This window comes from Kogia breviceps, chromosome 15 (genome assembly GCF_026419965.1).
Source record: "Kogia breviceps isolate mKogBre1 chromosome 15, mKogBre1 haplotype 1, whole genome shotgun sequence".
In the NCBI taxonomy this organism is placed as follows: domain Eukaryota; kingdom Metazoa; phylum Chordata; class Mammalia; order Artiodactyla; family Physeteridae; genus Kogia; species Kogia breviceps.
The window spans coordinates 54,477,637-54,495,697 of record NC_081324.1 but is presented as its reverse complement, the minus strand read 5'-3'; the positions used below and the strand labels follow the sequence as shown (position 1 = coordinate 54,495,697).

The 18,061-nt window shown below is 35.8% G+C and overlaps 1 protein-coding gene across 5 annotated transcripts in view; it reads left to right on the top strand.

The window, feature by feature from the left end:
* METTL4 (methyltransferase 4, N6-adenosine) overlaps window positions 1-18,061 on the top strand; it is a 518,759-nt gene that overhangs the window by 485,041 nt on the left and 15,657 nt on the right. For 3 of the 5 annotated variants that reach the window (XR_010837044.1, XR_010837043.1, XR_010837045.1), the window contains exon 12: window positions 14,634-14,729. The gene's annotated coding sequence lies outside the window, so the exon portion shown is untranslated. The other 2 variants (XR_010837046.1, XR_010837047.1) reach the window with 2 other exon arrangements.

Sequence of the window (18,061 nt, the reverse complement as noted above, 5' to 3'; positions counted from 1 at the left end):
TGTCTCAGAGAACCATCATACCTGAGTTAGAATTCAGGCACAGACAGCAGAGCACAAAGGTCAGAAGTAAAGGAATGGATTCAATATGGAGTCAGGTTTGTTTTTCTCTGTTACAATATTGGAAGGAAGAGGGAAAACTCTTTTTTATTCATAGATGACATGATCATCCATGTAGCAAATCCAATGGAATGTATAAAAAAAAATCCCAAGTACTTCAACTAAAAATAAGTGAGTTAACAAAGTTGCAGGATAAAGGATTGCTATATGAAAATTAATTGTATTTTACGTACAAGCAACAATCAAAAAATAAAATAAAATATATGATTTACCATTAAAAGATATGTAATACTTAAATACTGTAAAGTGTAAAGCATTGTTGAAAGAATCTGAGGAAGCCTAGATAAAAGGAAAGCTATAACATGATCATGGGTAGGAAGACTCAATTTTTAAAAAAAAGTCAAGTATCCCCCAGTTGATCTAAGGAATCAATACAATCCCAGTCAAAATCTTGGAAGCTATTTTTTTTTTTTTTAACTAGAAATTGACTTATAAAAGTCATATGGAAATGAAAAGGACCACTAATAGCCCAAATAATTTTGAAAAAGGGCAAAGTTGGAAGACTAAAACTATCTGATTTCAAGACTTATTAAAAAGCTACAATAATAATTTTTTTTTCACTGGGGCAAGTACCCCACACTAACTCCCTTCCTTCACCCTCCTGGGACCCTATTAGTTCCCAGCCCTTCGTTCCTGCTTTCAGTCCTAGGAATGAGTGAAGTAATGGTATAAAAATCAGTCAATCAATCAATGAAATAGAAAATCCAGTAATAGATTCACACACATGGACAGATGATCTTTGAAATAGTTACAAATGCAATTATAGAGAAAGGATACTCTTTCCAACAAATAGTGTTGGTACAATTGGATATCCATATGCAAATAGACAAACTTCGACCAGTGCCTCACATCATATTACAAAAAAATTAAAGATATGTTATAGAGTAAAAAAACACAAATTAATTAATTTTTTTTTTTTTTTTTTTTTTTTTTTTTTTTTTTTTTTTTTTTTTTTTGCGGTACGCGGGCCTCTCACTGTTGTGGCCTCTCCCGTTGCGGAGCACAGGCTCCGGACGCGCAGGCTCAGCGGCCATGGCTCACGGGCCCAGCCGCTCCGCGGCATGTGGGATCCTCCCGGACCAGGGCACGAACCCGTGCCCCCTGCATTGGCAGGCGGACTCTCAACCACTGCGCCACCAAGGAAGCCCCACAAATTAACTTTTCAATTGATGCAGAAAAAGCATTTGAGAAAATTCAACACCATTCATGATAAAAACACTCAACAAACTGGGAATAGATGGGAACTTTCTCAAAATAATAAAGGCCACGTGAATGATATAAGCATCATGACTGCACAAGACATCCCTCCTTTAATAATAAAGGACATATATAAAAATCCTATAGCTAACAGTATTCTTTTTTTTTTTTGGCCGCGCTGCGTGGCATGAGGAACCAGGGATTGAACCCATGCCCCCTGCAGTGGAAGTGCGGAGTCTTAACCACTGGACCGCCAAGGAAGTTCCACTAATATCATTCTTAGTGTTGAAACACTGAAAGCTTTTTCCCTAAGGTCAGGAACAAGACAAACATACCCAGTTTTACCACTTCCATTCAACACAGTATTGGAAGTTTTAGCCAGAGCACTTAGGTAAGAAAAAGAAACAAGAGACATCCAATTTGGAAAGAAAGAAGAAAACATTTTTTTGTTTACGTGTGACATACTCCTATACATAGAAAACCCTAAAGGTTCCACAAAAAATCCTGTGAAATTAATAACTAAATTAAGCAACATTAAAGGGCACAAAATCAACACTCAAACACAACCAGTTGTGTTTCTATGAAATAACTATGAATAATCCCCCCAAAATTTAAAAACCGGAAAATATCATGTATATGAATGTTCATAGCAGCTTTATTTTTAATGGCCAAAGACTAGAAATAATCCAAATGTCCACTCCTGCATTAAAAAAAAAATCTTTCTGAAATAGAAGCTCAATCTAATGTTAAGGAATCTTATTCATAATTTTGTGACTGTTTTGTAGATGCTCTTGTTGATACTTTTCGGATGCATGGGAAAGAAATGTATCCAAGAATCAATTTCTTACTTTGCTTTGGATAAAACTTCTTTCTATGCTTTGGATCCCAAGACAAATATCATATTTAGCTTCTAAGTTTTCCTTCCCAATTGCACTTGTAGGTGTGTAATTTTTTCTTTCCTCCCTGTAACAATATAATAAATTTATTCTTCTTAATAACATAATATTAATTAACTATAAATCAATTGTTCTACATCACTTCATTTTACAGTAATCACAGCTATTCATATAATTCAGTGTTAAATACTTGTTTTGAATGTAATTTTATAGTTTTCTATTCTAAAACAATATATTTTTATAGGAACAGCTATACATTTGAGAGTACTAATTTATCATGTACTAGTATACATGGGGCAAAGGGACCTTTCTTGCTTACTCTGTTCTCATTATGTGCCATGGTTAATTTTCTGATAAGACTGTTGAATATACAGTAAACAATGAGATTTTGATTAACTCATTCATTTTTAATCAGTTTCTTCTGCTTTGTGTTGAGTGCAGTATAGCCCTAGCAAAACAGACCACCTTTCTGTGTTTTTCTCCCCTTCCTTTTCTAGATAGAATGAATGATGTAGAGACTTGTACAATTTTATGACGTATTTTATTTTTTTTAAATGACTTTTATATGACAAAAAGGTGGATGGCTGAACTTTACCACCCAGTATGTTGGCTTTGAGGCTCATTAAAATCTGGTGGTTTCTGAATTAACTTGTGGGTCCCTACAGTGATGGAAATTGCTTCTTTCCAGTATTATTGACTGACAGAGCAGGTGAGAACTTGTTTGCATCCTTTGAACAAGTTCATTAGTTTCCTATAATGGCTGTTGCAGGTAAACACTCTACTGTTTAATTAGTAGACTCTCTTTGGTGAGCTTATAACAATTACAGGACCTTTTTTCTTCGGTTTGTGTTCAGGACACAAATTTTTTTATGGCCAATCTGACTCATCTTCAGTCAATAATAGTATGCCTGACAGCTACAATTAATAGCTATTAAAAAAATAAAGCAACTGCCTATATATTTTTCATGATCTAAAAATAATATTCCATCAATCTTCAAGGTTAACTGCCTGGGCTGCAAAAGTTTTAAGCCTCTTCAATCCAAGTCTTCAAGTTGATACCACTTTCTCTGAATCTTCCATGCCATTGCCTAATAAATTGAAGCAACATGTAAGTGTTGAAAATCTCTACTGAACACATACATGTGTTCCACTGACAATAACCTGGTGCTAGTGGACATTCAATTTTAACATATGTTGAGTACCTGCTATCAGCTTGTCCCAAGAGATACTAAAGACATAGTCTCTGACTTAAAATAATTCCCAGTGTAGTGGAGGAAATAGATAGGCATTCAACCATAGTACATTTTTTAAATTTCAAAATTAGTGTGATGAGACTCAGAGGAGTGAGGCTCAGAGTGATGTTGTACATTGGTTGGTGAGACTTTGAAGTAGTTCTTGTCTACTGCTTATAAAAGGAAGGATGCCAACGAAAGAGCCTCACAGCATTGAAAAGGGAGACTGAAGAAAGAAGATGGCAGTATTTAAAAGCAGTGCTTTGTATGAACCTCTAGTAAGATGGAGAGATATCTAAAGAGGATTTTAAGATAGTTTTACTTCATGAATGCTTCTTCCTTAAAAAATAGAATAAATATCTAAATTATTTTTTAAAGGCTTCTTGTGTTGGGCTTGTATTTCGTTTGAATGTTTCCTATGCTCAGATTGGCCTCTTTAGACTTAGCTCTAATTGGTGTTCATTTTAGGGAACACCATATTGGATTTTAGACATCAGGCAAAGACTCAGTGACATTTTAAATAAAATCATTACCCTAGAAACTGAGCTTGAAGCACACCTTTGCAATGGCCACTCAAATGTTGGAATTACAGTGCAAGAGGTTGGGTATTAACAGGATAAGAGGTGTAGTTAGTATTTGAAATAACCCAAACAAATGGAAATGACATAGGATTCTCTGGGATTAGAATTATAATATTGGAAGAATTTTCTCTTCAAGACTTGGTTGTCCTAGAGGCAGAACTAAATTTATTCATAATTGTATCAACTCACTAAATTAAGGGAGCCTAAGAAATTTATTTGTAAAGTTGTAAGTTGAAAAGTGTTTTTTATCCAATAATATTAGACACATTTCCTAGGAAATCAAGTCTTCCTGAACAAAGGGTAAAGGGCAGTGTTTCAGTTGAAGAGTTTTACTTGCTCAGCCATCAGTGTGTGAATCCTCAGGAGATGGCAACTCCTGGGAAATTCTAAGGCAAGCATGATTTGGAATTACTGGTATAGGTTGTTTGCTTGTGGAGAAAAACAAGACTGTGCTAAAGACCTCTAAAGCAGGGATCTCAAACTCAACACCAACACTGGCCAATGTCAGTTAACGTAGCAGGCAGGTGTTTCAAAAGATGGAACTGGAGAGCACAGGCCCTGCCCCTCCAAAGTGTTCAGCCACTATTTGGGCCTAGTGGATTTTACTGCCATACTGGAGCTGGGACCTAATTGTTGCCACATCCTCCAAATTTTAAAGAGCAGCTAAAATCCATCATTTAAAAAGTATTAAATCTCCAATTTTAAAATATATAAAGAGATTTATATATAAATATTTAAATATAAAAGTATTTAAACTAGTAAAGAATGTGATCTGTTTTTAGCATATTATAGATAATCATTATTAGGACCAACAAAAGACATCTGAAGACCAAATCTTGCAGACCATTAGTATATACAGTCTATCCTCATTGTTTGTGGAAATATTCCATACATTTCATATTTGATAATTCATTTACTTGCTAAAATTTATTTGTAACCTAAAATAAATACTGCAACACTTTCATGGTCATTTGTGAACATGCATAGCGTGGTGAAAAATTTGAGATGCCAGATGCATGCATCTGACAGGGCAATGCTCTGCCTTCATGCACACCTCTTCCCTCTTTTGAGCTGAGTCCTCTTCAGAGCCCAGTTTTCCTGTCATTCCAGTGGCCATAGTGGCTGTTTGGGAACATCTAAACAAGTGCTCCCACTGTTGTCCTTGTTATACTTCACACAACACATGGGATTTGCCTGTGACTATGAACTGGGTCAATTAACCCTGCAGTGCTTCTCATCTTGTCATGTTATGCTAGCAATAATTATTATTATTTAATTTCTGCAATGAATTCAGTTATAGTTGTCTTTATTTTTTCTATAAATTAAAAAAAACACATTTTATTTTTTGGTAGCACCGCGCAGCATGTGGGATCTTAGTTCCCCAACCAGGGATCCAACTTATGCCCCCTGCAGTGGAAGCATGGAGTCTTAACAAATGGACTGCCAGGGAAGTCCCTTTAGTTGTCTTTATACTATGTACTTCCTCCACTGCTATCTCCTTCCCATTTATATTTCCATTTTACTATGGCCTCTGTGATGAGCAAACCATTATAAATAAATACACTTATTTTCTTAGTCCTCCTCTGTCCTCTTTAACCCTTTGGCAGAAAGGAAATCCAATGCTCCCCCAAGGTAAAATCTCCTAGGGAGCCAGCACTCCTGAGTTCTGGTTTATTATTTCTCCCCATACTCTATGTACCACCAAGAGGCAGCCATTCTCTTAGCACTCCATCGTTGCTCTTAGGTTCTATACGTCCTCCTGTGTGCAAAATCTTATCCTCTTATGAGGCCCATGCCATGCGCCATACTTCCATCTTCCACTCTATTTTTGTTGTCTTCTGATTTAATGCCTACTTTCATAAATCATAGAGGCTTTGGGCCTTTGCTTCTTTGTCTTACTTCTTCTAGCCTTTTTCTCTACTCCATGTCCTCCATATATCCTGGGATATTTGAAAGTCCACGTGGAAGATCCTTCTAATGCTATAACTTCAACGTTTTGTGACCTTCTCAATATATGCTATGGTGTCCTGTTTAAGAAATCCATTTCTTTCCCAAGGTCACAGCATTTTTTCTAATATTATCTTATAATATTTTATAATTTTGCCTTTCATATTTAGATCTTCATTACACTGGAATTAAATTTTATCTATTTTGAGAGGTAGGAGTCTAATTTCATATTTCTCTATAGGTAGATTCCTAATCGCTGCTCCATTTATTGAAAAATAGATCTTTCCCCAAAGATCTGAAATTCCAGCTCTGCGATAAAGCACATTCCACTGACTATGGGTGAGTCTGTTTCTGGGATCTTTGTTTTATCCTATTGTTTATGCATATCTATGTTTGTATTAATACCACACTGTCTTAGTTATCATAGCCTATGGCACAGCATTATGTTGATATCTGTAAAGACAATTCTCACTACCTTGTTATTTTACAAACTTAAAAAAAAATTAGGCCCTTTATTCTACCATATCAATTTAAAAATCAACTTTCCAGACTTCATAAACAACCTGTTGAGATCTGTTGAGATTTTACTGGAATGGCATTGAAACTGTAGATCAATTTGGGGAGAGTTGACATCTTTATTATACTGAGACTATCAGTCTGTAAACATGGTATAGCTCTCCATTTAGGTTCTCTTAAATGCCTATCAATAAAGAGATTGGGATTGACATATATACACTAATATGTATAAAATAGATAACTGATAAGAACCTGAGGTATAAAAAATAAAATTAAAAAATAATTGTACTCTAATGTCTTTAATGTGATGTCTGAGTTATATTCCTCTTATATCTTAATAATTTTTTATTGTTCTGCCTCTTCTCTCTTTCTCCCTCTTTCAAGACTTGCCAAAGATTCAATTTTTTCTTTTTCTTTTTTTTTCTTTTTTGGTCTTTTTATAGAATTGACTTTTTGCTTTAGTAATTTTATTTATTCCATGCTTGTTTTCTTTTAATCTAATAAAGAGTGCAGAATACACAAGCACACATAGGACGTTCGTATCTTTACTTGCATTTTTATTTTTTTTATCAATGTACTTTCAAAGAGCAAATTTTTAAAAATTTAGATTCAGTTCAAGTTCCCAATTATTTTGAAGGTTTTGCTTCTTGTCACCTAGCTAAGGAATCTTTGCTTGCTCCAAGACTGAAGTATTTTCTCCTAGGTATTCTAAAAGTTTTGGAGTTTTAGCTTGTATGTTTAATGTATGTATAATGCATTGTGATGTAATTTTCTTATACAGTGTAAGATAAGAGTCAAGGTTAATTATTTTTTTCTATATGGATCATGTGTGGTACAAGGACTATCATTTCCCAATGCACAATTTCTAGTTTCTTTAGAGTGTTCATTGATTTAGATACTTATCTTCATAGCAATACTGTACAGTATTGATTGCTATAATTTTAAATTAAATTTTGAAGTCAGGATCGAACTTTGTTCCTCTTTTTCAAAGTTTATTTAGCTATTTTATGTTCTTTGCATTTCAATTTAAATTTTAGAATTAGCTTGTTAATCTCTATGAAAAGCTTCATGAAGTTTTGATTGGAATTGTGTGAAATCTATAGATCAATTTGGGGAAAATTGTGTAAGAGTGGAATTATTCATGATGCTTTTCCTATTATGCCTATTCCTTTAAATCATTAAATGTATTTAATATTACTGTTTTAAATTCCTGGTATTTGTTCTGTGTGCACAGATATACACAAATTCCTTGTATTTGGGCCTTGTGCTGTGTTTGCTACAGGGCTTGGTAAAAGCTACCGTGTTTGCTACTGGGCATTGTTAGAGAGTGAATGCTTAACTGTGGAACACCATGCAGTTGACCATGCAGCCTAAGTTTTCTGTCATGAACTGGATGTAAGCCATATAGGTGAGCATAAGCAGTAGCAATTTATCACCAACTGGAAAGGCTATATGAAAGGCAGTGAGCTCAGAACTACACTATGTGATGGGTGCCTCAGACTCCTTTAGTACCATTCCTGTTACATTGCCTCCTCTCTCTCAGTCTGTCATAGGAAGTAGCTTATGACCAGGTAACAGAAGAAGAAAATAGTATAGTTTGAAAATAAGTAGGTCTGCAAGAAATGCTGGTACCAACTGAAAGTGGGTGACTTCAGCATTATAGCTCGACTCAGACATGATGCTGAAGGATAGCAGTAAAGGAAACATTTTCTTATTGGCCAAAATTTGTTTGGTTAGATCATCTGGAGTGAGTTGCCAGAATATATATCTACAGTGTTTTGAGGGAAGTTGCTAAGAGTTTGACTGATGTCAACCAAAGTAAAACAAACAAACAAACAAAATACAGAAGGCTGCAAGTAAGAAAAGAATTTATTTGGAGTCTTAAGAATTACAATTTGGGAGACACAGATCCAGGTAAAACTGAAAAGGTGTTCCAGGGAAGAGATAGAGTCAGGGCTTGTAAACTGCAAAAACCAGGAGGCTCTACTCTGACACAAGAAAGGAAATATTTGTCCTTAGGGGATGGCTGTCCTGTGTTGTTTTGGGCAAAGGGGCTGATAAGTAGTAGATAAGCTACCTTGAGTTATTTTAGTATAAGTGTCCGATGAGTATCTTGACTTTCTGGAATATTGTGCAGATGTTCTGGATGCTTGCCATAAGAAGATAAGTGATCAGAAGATCAGATTCCATCCTACTGAGATGTGCATAAGTCACACTTCCTCAGTGGTCTCCAGGCTCCATTTCAGAGCATTCTCTTAGCATTTTGATTTTCCTTTTGCACTGGATGGTTGGGGACTTGGAAGGAACAGGATTGTAAGATGGTTAAAAAGGAAGTCTGGGGAGAAGCAGGTAGATAGATGTGTCACTTGGAGTTGGCACAGTGTGAAGATATTTGTGCCTCATGTGAGTACCAAAAAAGAGTATCTTAAGGAGGCTGTTAATAATTAAAAGGACGAAATGAAGCACTCTGAGGATGTCAGTCAACCACTTTCATCAGCCAACCCAATGTTTGCATAATAGGCTCATGAATGATGTGTCATGGTGGCAGTGATGCATGAGATCTACAGCATGGTCTTCCTTTAACTTTACCTGACCTGGCTACCACTACTGATGAGTGTCTAACTTGCTAACAGTAAATGCTATTGAGCCCCTAATATGGCACGTTCCCAGGGGTACCAGCCAGCCACCTGGTTGGTGATTGATTACACTGTTTCATCCTCACTGAGAGAGATGCATATCCTGCATGTGGATCTGTCTTCCCTGCCATAATGCTTCTGCTAGCACCACATCCATGTGCCCCCAGAAGGCCCTGGCCCCCATCCGACTGTTCCATAGAGTACTGCTGCTGATCAAGGGGTTTATATCATAGCAAAGAAAGTGCCAAGGGAATGTGTTACTACCTCAAATTACCTGGGCAAACAAACATAGGGAAAGATATTACATTTTATGTCTAGAAAGAACTTCTTTTTGTGACTCGCTTTGTCTCCTTTAAGGAATTCACTGAACCACTCTGGGGTCAATGTCTATTTATTTATACTCAAAATTAGGTAAATAATGCCTACACTCATGATAAATGAAATGTGCCTAGCACATAGGTACACAGTAGTTGCTGGCTGAGTAGAGAATGTAAGCTTTTAAACCTTCAGTTTATGACATTGACTATAACAGAGTATTTCCTGTGGGATCAATACGTTACTGATGTCAGATGCCATCCAGCTTGCTGTCCGAGCCTAGAAAACGCCTCCATCTGAACCATCACTGCTCTGTATTGTTTTCAGCATGTTGTAGGTCAGGTGACAGAGGAAACAACATTAGTTCCAAAATCGTCATCCTCTGATTGGCATATATTTTTTTATTCTGGAAAGAATTTTTCATATAATTGGTGCTAGACTGTACTTTGCAACTGGGATGTTGTGATTTATAACAAGAAAAATTTATACTTGGACTTTGACCCCATTCTATTTTAGAGCATAGAGCTCTAAAACCTTGTAATCTCCTGTGATGGGAGCCATAAAGGTATCTTATGTTGTTAATGAGGTGACTTGGAAAGCCCTTAGGTAACCTAAGAATGCTGCCTTGTTGCCAGGGGAACCAACCCTGTAATCAGACAGCTGGAACTTTCAGAATCCGCCCCCACCCCCGACCCCGCACATAATCTCTGGGAGGGAGAGAGGGGCTGAGGTGAAATCAATCACCAATGGCCAATGATTTAGTCAGTCATGACTCTGTAATAAACCCTCCATGAAAACCCAAAAGGATAGGGTTCAGAGATTCTGTGTTGGTGAACTCATGGAGATGCCAGGAGAGTGATGAGCCCTGGCAAGACAGGGAAGCTCCACACGCCTCCCCGCATACCTTGACCTACACATGTCTTCCATCTGGATGTTCATCTGTGTCCTTTATCATATTCCTTTTATTATAAACTGGTAAATGTAAGTAAATGCGTCCTTGAGTTTGAGTTGCTTTAGCTAATTAAATGAATCCAAAGCGGGAGGAGGTCATGGGAACCTCTGTTTTAGAGCCAGTTGGTCAGAAGTAGAGTTTAGAGCCTGGACTTGAAACTAGCATCTGAAATCCAAGGAGGGAGATTCTTGAAACCTTCGGTGTATAGCCGATTGGTCAGATGCACAGGTGTTAACTTAGGCTTGCAATTGGCCCCTGAGATAGAGGGTGATTTTGTGAGACTGAACACGTAACCTGTGGAACAGATGCTATTTCCTGGTAGATAGTGTCAGCACTATGTTGAATTGTAGGAAACCCAGCTGGTGTCCTAAGCATTTCTTGGTGGTGTGGGGGGAAAGCCACCCCCCACGCACATTGGAATTGGTCTCTGATCCATTTTAGCAACCAAAAGAATAATCAAACCACTCCTTTGCAAGCTAAATTCAGATATTCTCTGCTAGAGTTATCTTTGGACCTAGATGTAAATATTTCAAATAAACACTGAATACATATATGTGTGTGTAGGTGTATATGTATTTATATATAATTAATACATATTTGATCAATTATGTATTGATATATATTTGATCAATTGATAATATAATTGATAATTATAATTAATAATGTTATATATGTGCATATTTAAACATATTATATGTAATATATAGTTGATAATTGATCAATATAAGTATATGAAATCTCAAAGTACACAGTCAAACGTATTACTAGATGTGGACCTTTGGGGGCCTTAATGGTCTAGACTGGTAGCTGTTTTATACTGATCAAGTATATTTTGGCTTCTGACATTTCCCTTGGTAATGCGGAGACATTTTGTGCCTCTTACAGCTATAGATGAAAGCAAAAATACAAAACTCTCAATACACATGTTGTATTCATAAGGACCATAGAGACAAAAGAGCTATTATTTAGTAGTAGTGTTTGATACATAGAGCAGACAAAAGGTGTATTTGACATGACATTGGCCCTTTTTTAAAGCACTGATGTCTGTTAGGCAGGTAACACACCCTTAACTTGTGTGCATTAGGCTACATCTTTTAATTATTGATACAAATGTAAGCAAATTTGAGTTTCATGAACTTTTTCCCCTCATCTAAATGTCTGAAGTACTTTTCAAGTATGTGTCCTTTAATACGTTTTCAGGGGAGTACAAAACAGGAATAAGTATAAATATGTATACTGATAAATAAGTATAATATATAAATATAAATAAGTATACAGTAAGTATAAATATGTATAAGTTGAACTCTATAGAGCATAAATTAATTAAAATTATTTTAAAGTAGTTTGGCAAACTGGTAACTATAACAAATGATAATTTAAAAATAAAATGTTATTAAACGACAATTTTTAATAATATCAAATTTTTTCATATTTATTTTAAATCATACTTTATATAAAAATGAGAAAAAAAAGGCTTCCCTGGTGGCGCAGTGGTTGAGAGTCCGCCTGCCGATGCAGGGGACGTGGGTTCGTGCCCTGGTCCGGGAAGATGCCACATGCCGCGGAGCGGCTGGGCCCGTGAGCCATGGCCTCTGAGCCTGCGCGTCCGGAGCCTGTGCTCGCTCTGCAACGGAGAGGCCATCACAGTGAGAGGCCCGCGTACCGCAAAAAAAAAAAAAAAAAAGAGAGAGAGAGAAAATCATTCTTAGGAGGTGTCATTGCTACTTACCACAAATATTTCAAGGTTTGGTGATCTACCATAAGTATTGTGCTTCAGATATTTTTACCAACAGAAAAAGCTTTAGAATTGAATTTGGAGATTTATTTCTAATTCCAGGTTTATAGGGACACTTGGACAAATAAGAATCTTCCTGGACTTCTTTATCCTTATTTAAAAGCTGAAGGAGTTAATATTAAATGAGTTTTAAAGACCCATTTAGCTCTGAAAACGAAAATTATCTGATAAAAAAAGTATTTTGGAGTTATGTAGCTCAAGCTAGGAAAAATTGTTCTTAGGAAAATATTGTTTGCATATCTGAATCAATTACTTGCTTGTAAATTTCACTAGTGCAAGATTGTGACATATTTATCTAAATATGCCAGTGACAAACGTGATATTTTATATATATCTGATGTTCAGTAACTGTGGAATAAATAATTAATGTCATTGCAGGAAAATTAAAACCAGAAAATAATGTTTTTGGTTGTGCCTGTCTAAAAGCCTAATCATTTTATTTAAAAAGGAAACCTAGCTGAAAACACACACACACACACACACACACACACACACACACACACACACACACAAATTTTAAGACTTACAGGATAACGTGAAAAGTTTCAGATGGCAGTTGTTAAGTGAAATCTTAAAGGCTGTGACATTATAAGTGGTGCAAACATTCAATTAAAACTATAAAACCCCCAATTATAAGATCATGTGTAATATATTTAAAGTAGCAATGTCCTCTACCTTGATGAAGATTCTTCTTATATTATTAATGAGCTAGACCTTTAGAACCACTTGGCAAGACAGTTTTATTGTTTGCTAATTAGGCTCCACATTTTAAAGACACACTTTAATATAAAATAGAAAAACTTAACTTTTCAGGTATTGGAAAAACAAAGCTAAGTATTTGCCCATTTAGTTATCTTTTTATCCTCCCCACTGCAAGCTTGTTTTCTTGCAATTTCGAGATAATGCTGAAAATCAATTTTACCCAAATGTTTTCTTATAAAAAAGCTTTAATTTGGGCCTTTTGTTATGAATGTACATAGTCACCTTTCTTAATACTTCAGTGCTACTGAAATTATGTAATATACTTCCTGTTCTGTTGGAGAGTTGAAACACTAAACATTACATATTTTTTCAGGAAAATATGTCCCATGGTTTTAGGACCAATTTTGATTGGATACCTAATACCAATTAGGATTTGGTATTGCTGTCTTTCAGGCCCCATTTCCCATTATCGTGATTTAAAAGGTCTCTTCTCTCAGAGAACAATGGCATCTATTACATGTGGGTCTTCCCTGCTAACTTTAACCAAGTTGACTCATCAGCAGGTATTTCTACATTTTCCTGTCTCGCTGAAGTCACTGACTCTCTGATGGACTTGACAAGAGCACTTGGTATTATTTGGAAACAATCCCATCATGTATGCCAAGCAAACTACTATTCTCTCAAACCTTCTAAATTTCGATGACTTAAAAAATAGCCTGATACCTGAATGTGTTCAAAAATTTTTATGGATTTATTCTGATGGTATTTTGTCAAAAATTTAAAAAGGTTTTGTAAAATAAAAGCCTCTAAGTATTTGTTGGAAGATAATTATCCACAGATCTCTCTTGTTTCTACCCGGTTTATGAGCAAGGCACTAACTGCCTTTAATTATGGATTATTTTTTCAAGGATGTTTAGCTAACAGCCCTAGAAATTAGAAGTAGTGTCTCTCCCTCTAGAGCAATGGATAGGCATGCTTACTGTCTAATGCAATCAAGTTAATGATAATGTCTTCCTCTTACTACTATAAAACTTTGGTTTACCTAAGCTCCAGATTTCTTTCTTATAGCACAACCCACTGTGTGTGCAGATACCACCCACTCTCCCTCGTGTACCCTGGGAGAAATTGGAGCTTGCAAAATTGGTGGAAAAAATCATGTTATCTTGCTACTGAATAATAAAAGTTACTTCATCTCTGACTCAGGAAACCTGTATCTTCTCCTAGCATCCACAAAAGTGTGGCAGCATAACCCACAGTTCAGCTGCTCTGCCAGATTGATATCAGGGGAATCAAGAGATATCAGCCAATTTGATACCCAAAATTATCCATTTAGAGCTGGATCTGTGATTTAAAGTTTTACTCTCTTTTAGATTGTATGCAACATCTTTGTATGAAGTTTCTTCATTATTTCCAACTAAATATGGAAAATGTCTACAATCAAAAAATTTTAAACCTTCTAAGGCAGAACTAGAATCGATGATGAGCAGGGGAGGCCAGGAGGCACCACGAGATGAGAGAAACACAGAATTAGGAAGTAGGGACTAGTACAAAACGGACTTCGCTGGCATGACATTTTGCCCGTCTCCACAGAGAGCTTGGAGTCAAAGCCCATAGGAAAATGAATTTTCAGAAATAGCTAATACGAACTTGAGAATTTCTTGACTTAACAAATTTTGGTTAGTTTTGTTTGTTTGTTTGTTTTTGCTTCTGTAGAATTCAAGTGACATGAAACTATCATTGATTGCAGGCAGACGTGGTCAGCAATTTGATTGGGATCAGCTCATGGATTGCTTTATGGTTCAGAAGTTCTGGAAATGGATGCAGAGGAAATGTCAGACCACAGGTACAAATAAAAAATAAAAGCAACATCTATTAAGGACAAACAAAATAAATTGAAAAATGTTATCACTGCAGTTTGCAATGCCTATAAAAGTAAACTATTGAATTTGTCTCTAAGATGGAAGCTACGAAGGCTGATCTTTTATAAGAATGAGCAGGAGACATTTTTTATGGATGTCATTGTGACTTACACTTGCATCCATTTTTACCTGAGAATAATGTTGAGAGAAAGAAATTATGTATGAGACTAGAAACATTTAAATTTCTGGTAGAGGTTTCTATAAAGCAGATTTCATAAAGTATAATGGAACAGGATTTGTTATAATATTCTATAGTAAAAAATCAAATTTTGCTGCCTTTACCTTGGCTAAATAAAGACAGTTGGATCTGCGATCACAGAGACATTTTAAAGTCTAATTTGCAGGAGACTTGAGATAATGAATTGAGAAATGGAAAGAAAACTGTGGGGCTACTGACATTTTTTTCTTAGCTCTACCACCCTACCTCCAATGTCTCTACTTAATAAGAAGAGACTTTTTTAAAATGCAATGTGGGACTTCCCTGGTGGTGCAGTGGTTAAGAATCATCCTGCCAATGCAGGGCACACGTGTTCGAGCCCTGGTCCCAGAAGACCTCACATGCCGCGGAGCAACTAAGCCTGTGCACCACAACTACTGAGCCTGTGCTCTAGAGCCCACGAGCCACAACTACTGAAGCCTGCACACCTAGAGCCCGTGCTCCACAACAAGAGAAGCCACCACAATGAGAAGCCTGCTCACCGCAAAGAAGAGTAGCCCCCGCTCACTGCAACTAGAGAAAACCCCCTTGCAGCAATGAAGACACAATGCAGCCATAAATAAATAAGTAAATTTTTTTTTAAAAGAGCTTTAAAATATGCAATGCAGGAGATTGGCTGTTTTACCTGACTCTTGGTGATAACCACTTTTTCCTTCTTTTTTTGATCAAGTGTAATTTTTTGTTACGCTTTTACCTCAGCATGCCAAATTTCTAATTTAGTAAATTACATATGTTCTCATCCACAATTTCCTGATTCCAAACCTGTACAACAACAACAAAAAAAAAAAAGAAAAAAAGAAAAAATAAATAAAAGAAGAAGAAAGAAAAAAGCAAAGTAAACTCTGCCAAGATAGAATTAAGAAGGAGAGATGTTGGTCAAATTATGGATTCTGACCACTTCTTCTGGAAGGGAATTCAAAATGATCTGACCGAATTCCTCATTTCTCATTTGCTGTTTAGTTTGAGCTGTCATTAGTTTGAATATAATGTGTCTTTATGTGATCTTCTACATGTTTTTCCTGCTTGGTGTTAACTGGGTATCTTAAATTTTATATATGTGTATCAAAATTGGAAAATTTTCGCCATTGTTTATTCAATATATATGTATACTTTTTTTGGTCCATTCTATCTTTTATCTTACTCTTGGGCTTCAATTACTTATAGGTTAGACACTTTGATATTATCTATAATGGGTCCCTCAGGCTCATTTTTTCTCTGTTCTCCATATTATATATTTCTATTACTCTATCTTCAGATTCATTTACTCTTACCTCTGCTATCTCTAATCTGCTAAGTCTCTCCAGTTAATATTTTATTTCAAACATTGTATTTTTCATTTCTAGACTTTCCATTTGGTCTTTTAAAAATGATTTTTATTTAACTAAAGATATTTTATATCTTTTGATTCATCACAAGCCTTTATTTTTTTTACATCTTTGGGAATGGTTATAGTAGCTGTTTTAAAATCCTGTTAATTCCAATATATGAATCACTCAGACCATTGATTTTTATTTTCTGTATATCATTTTATTGATTTGTCAGCTGTCAACTAATTTTGAATTGCATCTTGGATATTATGATACTTAAGTTACGAGGACACTGGATTCTGTTATTTTTCTGTGATGAATGCTATTTCATTTGTCTTATCAGGCAATTATATTGATTAGACTTAAACTGTAAACTCTGCTTTTCAGATAGCAGCTCTGATCTGAGTTTAGATCTGTTGTTAGCTGGTGGCTTTGAGTTCACTCTGGACGTTTATAATTCTGGGGTCACTCATAGATTTAGGTAGATCAAATTTGGTGACCACAGTCTGGCTTTTTCCCTTTGGGGATTACTCTTTCTTGAATGCCCTTGTTTTCCTGGATTTATTCTTCTGGAACCCCAGTCAAGAATGACAGTATTTTTCCACCCATGCTCTCATTAGCCCACATGCCTGGAAAAAAAAAAAGTTGTGAATGCACAACATGGAACTTCTCTCCTTTATTTATGTACTCCTTACTAGAATTGTCCCTGATCCATTTAACTCTGCTGTGTCATCAGGAAGCTATCTTTCTATAATGACCAGGACTTATAGCTGTTATTTGAAAGAAGGTCTTTCCAGTAGGATCTTAACCATAACCAGAAGTGAAACTTCTATATATTTTAATATAATTTTCATGACCAGTATGTTAAAATTATTCTGTACTTTCTATTTTGATTTTCTATTTTACTCAAGATTTTTTAATAATCACATTTACCCCTTTAAGTAATTAAATTAGTCCTTCCTTTATCTTCCTACTTCCTTTTGATAACATCTAGTTTATTGTTCTGTTGTCAAAGAATACATTATGTACTATTCTACTTTTTGGAGCTTGTCCATGTGTTTGTGATATCAGATCAATTTCTTAAATTCTCACAATAATTGAAAAGAAGTTAATTTTTCTTATTAGTATACTTAGGTTGATATATATCATTATTTATTTTGTTTGTCTCTCAAAATCCTTATATTTTGGTTACTCAATCTCTTCTGACAGGTGTAACTGAATATTTTGATTTTACATAATATTTCTGTAGATTTCTATTATATTTTCTCATTGTTTCTATTTAAATATTCTCATTGATACATCATCCGTTATGTACATTTATGACAGATATCAAATATATTATTATTTTTAATATAACATTTGGAAATTGTCTTAAGTCCACTTTGGGTGCCTGGAAACTGCTGGGTGGCAGTGCTGTTTAAGAAGGGCTACCTGAGCCTGGTCCAGAATCCATGGGGGCCTCTAGTCCTGGTTTCTCCCTTGTGGCTCTTTCTTTCTCTCTTACCTTCTATCCCAGGCATGGGGTCCACCAGATACCCCGAGCAGATCTTAGCTCTGCATCTATAGCATTATTTTGGTCTTCCCATTTCCAGGAGGGCTCCCAAGCAAATGTATCTCTCCCAGTAGGCAGGACAATATTTATTTCCTGGGACATATGAGACTGGGCCACCAGAATGGTTCTGGCTTCTAGATTTGGGGTGACTCAAATTATGCATGTAGACAAGGGTACCAA